We start from the raw sequence: 5,996 nt of genomic DNA on the forward strand, positions 1-5,996 counted from the left end.
TATCATGAAAGTCCATTAGGGCCTAATCTTTCTTCTCTTCATCGCCCTTCTTTGACCGTTACCTTGAAAACAATAGCACGCATATTTTTTAAAAGAATAATTTTCTATGTTATTATTAAATCAATGATCACAAAATTTTCATGCTGAGAAAATATCTATAAAAATTTATTTTTTTAGAAACGTAACAAATCTAAAATTAGTAATCAACAAGAATTGTCTGTTTAAAGCACCATTCAAAAATAAGTAACAAAAAATCAAAACAAGAGAATTTAAAAGAAAAAAAAATATATATAAAAGAAATTTCAAATGCCAATGACTTTCGAAAAGCGCAACCTTTTCCATTAGAACTAAAATCAGGGACCGGAAAAGAAAAGGGAGAAGTTCTCACGAACAATCTAATTGGACCCATTCTATCTGCGACGCCAATAACCATAACCATCACCTGGAACCATTTTTGCAGACTAGGTCTCATTGTGCCGAAAATGGGCGTTGGACCATTCGACTTTCAAGACTCCCTGTCGTAACACTTACGCTAAATGAATACATAAATGACGTCATTGATATCCCATATACGCTAATTTGCCTCTTCGATAAATAACGTCCTTTATATATGAATTATATTTCACATACGCTAATTTAAATCTTCGATAAATAACGTCCTTTATATATGAATTATATTCCACTTACGCTAATTTAAATCTTCGATAAATAACGTCCTTTACATATAAGTTATGTTCCACATACGCTAATTTACCCCTTCGATAAATAACGTCCTTTACATATAAGTTATGTTCCACATACGCTAATTTACCCCTTCGATAAATAACGTCCTTTACATATAAGTTATGTTCCACATACGCTAATTTACCCCTTCGATAAATAACGTCCTTTATATATGAATTATATTTCACATACGCTAATTTAAATCTTCGATAAATAACGTCCTTTATATATAAATTATATTCCACTTACGCTAATTTAAATTTTCGATAAATAACATCCTTTACATATAAATTATATTCCACATTACGCTAATTTATCCCTTCGATAAATAACGTCCTTTATATACAAATCATATTTCACGTACGCTAATTTACCTCTACGATAAATAACGTCCTTTATATATAAATCATATTCCACATACGCTAATTTACCCCTTCGATAAATAAGGTCCTTTATATATAAATCATATTCCACATACGCTAATTTACCCCTTCGATAAATAAGGTCCTTTATATATAAATCATATTCCACATACGCTAATTTACCCCTTCGATAAATAAGGTCCTTTATATATAAATCATATTCCACATACGCTAATTTACCCCTTCGATAAATAAGGTCCTTTATATATAAATCATATTCCACATACGCTAATTTACCCCTTCGATAAATAAGGTCCTTTATATATAAATCATATTCCACATACGCTAATTTACCCCTTCGATAAATAAGGTCCTTTATATATAAATCATATTCCACATACGCTAATTTACCCCTTCGATAAATAAGGTCCTTTATATATAAATCATATTCCACATACGCTAATTTACCCCTTCGATAAATAAGGTCCTTTATATATAAATCATATTCCACATACGCTAATTTACCCCTTCGATAAATAAGGTCCTTTATATATAAATCATATTCCACATACGCTAATTTACCCCTTCGATAAATAACGTCCTTTATATATAAATCATATTCCACATACGCTTATTTACCTCTTTGATAAATAACGTCCTTTATATATAAATTATATTCCACATACGGTAATTTACCCCTTCGATAAATAACGTCCTTTATATGTAAATCATATTCCACATACGCTAATAACGTCTTTTACATATAAGCTATATTCCACATACGCTAATTTACCCCTTCGATAAATAACGTCCTTTATATATAAATCATATTCCACATACGTTTAATTACCTCTCCGATAAATAACGTCCTTTATATATAAATTATATTTCACATACGCTAATTTACCTCGTCGGTAAATAACGTCCTTTACATATAAATTATATTCCACTTACACTAATTTACCCCTTCGATAAATAACGTCCTTTATATATAAATCATATTCCACATACGTTTAATTACCTCTCCGATAAATAACGTCCTTTATATATAAATTATATTTCACATACGCTAATTTACCTCGTCGGTAAATAACGTCCTTTACATATAAATTATATTCCACTTACACTAATTTACCCCTTCGATAAATAACGTCCTTTATATATAAATTATATTCCACATACGCTAATTTAAATCTCCGATAACTATTTTTAAATCATATTCTATATAGGCTTATTTGACTCTTCGATAGATAATTACTTTTAAATTATATTACTCCAGTTTACCTCTTCCATTGAATAACTTCTTTTATATTCCACTTACGCTAAATTACTTCTTTTGATAAATGACTTCAATTATATTCAATATATGATAATTTACCTCTTCGATAAATAACTGCTTTTAAATCATATCCCACACACACTAAATTACCTCTTCGATAAATAACTGCTTAACTATTTTTATAGCATATTCCACATAAGCTAAATTACTCCCACGATAACAATCATTTAAATGCCAACGATATTTGAGTCTTTTGCAAAAGAGATAAGTATAACGAACCCAGCTTAGCAAATAAAAGGAAATGTTTATCGTTGGATTATTTCATGTAAGACTTTTGAAAATTACGAAGTGGTATTGCATTGATGTTATTGTTGTAACTTTAAAAAATATGACAGAAAAACTTGGTATTATCCGAAATCAAAAATAAAATCAACTTCACTTTGTGCCTTTTGAATTAGAAGTTACAGTATAATTATGATGTATCTTTTATGCAATGTAAAAATTAGAATACCTATCAGTTCAACTGAGTCTGATTATAATCAGATAAAAAAGTTGCTATTTCAGAACCAAATATAGATTAACTGTTCCTATTAACCCGTAATCCGTTTTCATATCAAAACAGGATTTAAAAAGTCAATTCCTAGTACAGTAATTCGAGATTAAATTCAAATCTACATATGACCCAACTGTCCGTGAAGGATTTATTAAAGTCTAATCTATCAAAACAGTGTATCTATTTAAGAGGCGTTGAGGCGGTCATTATAATCCACAATTTACAAAGGGACAAGAGAGAAACTGACAGATTAATTCAAAAGCGATTCTTGATATTTATCTTTGATATGTGATAAAAGAAAAGATTTTCATTGATAATTTCTAATGGGATTATGGATGATGGTAGTCTTACAGATGCATTTGAAGTCAAGACAGCAGTACTGCACTACAAGGTGGAATACTGTCCCCTTTACTGTTTATTATGTGGATTATGTCATGAACAAGGTAAAGCCAGGAATGAATAATGGCATTCAATGGAAAAGGTACCAGAGATTATGTGATCTTGAATAAGCAGATGATAATAGGTTTAATTGCTTCGACAAAGGCTGAAATACAGGAAATGATTGATAGGTAAGTACTGAAGGGGAGAAAGGGTTGTGGTGGCCTAATGGTAGCGTCCTTGCCGGGTGATTGCCAGACTGGGGCTAGAGTATCGCGCAAACTCGTTAGTTCTTTTAGCCACTGCAACCTCACCATCATTGTGAGCTAAGGATGGGGGGTTTATGGAGCCTATAGGTCAAACTGTTGAGTCATCAGCACCCATTGCCTGGTCCTCCTTGGTCCTAGCTTGGGTGGAGAGGGGGCTTGGGCGCTGATCATATGTATATATGGTGTCTCTAGGGCATTTTCCTGCTTGATAGGGTAATGTCACTGTCCCTTGTCTCTGCCATTCATGAGCGGCCTTTAAACCTTTAAGCATTTAAACAGACACTTCATGCAGTTTCAGAGTGGTAATCAGGCAAACTACTTTATCGAAGGAGTAATATTACCCAACTATTTCTATTGATAATTTCTAGTGGCAAAGGCTTGCACACTTCACCTTTGGAATTCTGAACCACTGAAATAACTTAAAGATGTTTATTTGAAACAATCCCTAGGTGTGCAAAATTCCTACTTGACCTTCCATTTCTAGGTTGGTAATTGATATTGCTCGCAATCAATATTATATTTTTACTAGTGGAGGATGAATGCTAAATATGATCTCACTATCTCGTGCATAGAAAATAAATGAAAATTGACACCAACAAAAAAAAAATCCACATAAAGTTTTGACAATGTTGAATTATTTAATGTTATAATTATGATATAAAATACATTAATTTAAAGAATTATATTTATCATAGAATTGTCTGGTCGAACAGCTTTCGCTGTTATCTGAATACCAACTATATCATTCATAATTCAAGTATTAGAAAACTCTCTCTCTCTCTCTCTCTCTCTCTCTCTCTCTCTCACAGACAAATGTATATCATTCATAATTCAAGTATTAGAAAATCTCTCTCTCTCTCTCTCTCTCTCTCTCTCTCTCTCTCTCTCTCTCTCTCTCTCTCTCTCTCTGACAAATGTATACCGTGAAAGAAACAGCAATCCGAATTCTAATGAAAACGCATAAATTTTCCAACATCAACCTTTACCCCCAAATAAGGGGTGACTATAAAAAAAAATTCAAACCAGTCACTACCATTCACCTTATCCTAGAAATCTTAGGCTTCCAGGATATCCAGACCCTTCCTGTCCATTACGTCTTTCACCCCATTTATCTATCCCTTTCCAGTCCTTACGTATACGCTCTTATAAATAACCTTAAGATGCCTATTCGTTCCACAGGACCTAGCATGACCTTACCACCTCAAGATACCGTGACCAGTCCCTTCACTGACGGTGATGAGCAGTCAAATTAAAAGTTGTTACTAAATTATATAACTTTTCCCATTCTTCTCATTTTCTATTTAAGCAGCTCTTTTAGAAGGGCACTCCAAAATCAAACCATTGTTCTCTAGTCTTGGGTAGTGCCATAGCCTCTGTACCATGGTCTTACACTGTCTTGGGGCAGAGTTTTCTTGCTTGAGAGTACGCTCGGGGCACACTATTCTATATTATTTCTCTTCCTCTTATTTTGTTCAAGTTTTTATAGTTTATATAGGAATTATATATTTTAATATTGTTACTGTTCTTCAGATATTTCATTTCCATTGTTCCCTTTCCTCACTGGGCTATTTTCCCTGTTGGAGGCCCTTGGGCTTGTAGCATCCTGCTTTTACAACTAGGGTTGTAGCTTAGCAAGTAATAACAGTAATATTGATAATAATATCACGTCGCTTGTTGCGAACAGTAGAGAATATCAAAGAGAGTTAATATTTATCCGGCTTAAAAATTCTTGTGAAACAACTTCAATTTCATCGAGGCATATAAACAATTCAATATTTTACAGACAGACAGACAGAGAGAGAGAGAGAGAGAGAGAGAGAGAGAGAGAGAGAGAGAGTTAATGTTATAAATATGTTTCATTTATCAGGCCAAATTATTCAGAACATATTTGAACAAAAATCAAAATCATAAATGACAATTGTTTTTCACGAAACTATTCACAATTAGAGTGAACTCATCATATCTCAGAACATATTTGAATAAAAATACTGTAAATTAAATTTTCCATTTCATTATAAGCGAACAAACCAGCTCAATGACCTCCACTTTCGAAAAACGTCATGAAATAAACATCAAAACAAAAATGGGGGCTGAAAATGCTCAGCATTTTAATACGAATTTTCTTTGTTCATTTCTCTACCGGCAGTAATTTCCAGATCTAAATTTCCAGATCTATGTTGATAATAAAGAGAATAATGTTCTACTCCGTCAAAACTGGATCATTTTAATCCCAGAAGAAACCCCAATTAAGGCAGAATCGCAGTCCATGACCATCTTACTCAGCGCGAATAAGCGTGGGAGGAAGGTGTCTTTTGTTGAATGAAATTCGCCTTTCGTATATTTCGTAAGGCCGACAATAATAAACATAACAAAAAAGCAATTCATCTTCAACATTAAAGGTTATACACGAAGATAAAGTAGGTAGTAGGTTT

The sequence above is a fragment of the Palaemon carinicauda genome, chromosome 27 (genome assembly GCF_036898095.1).
Source record: "Palaemon carinicauda isolate YSFRI2023 chromosome 27, ASM3689809v2, whole genome shotgun sequence".
Classification (NCBI taxonomy): Eukaryota; Metazoa; Arthropoda; class Malacostraca; order Decapoda; family Palaemonidae; genus Palaemon; species Palaemon carinicauda.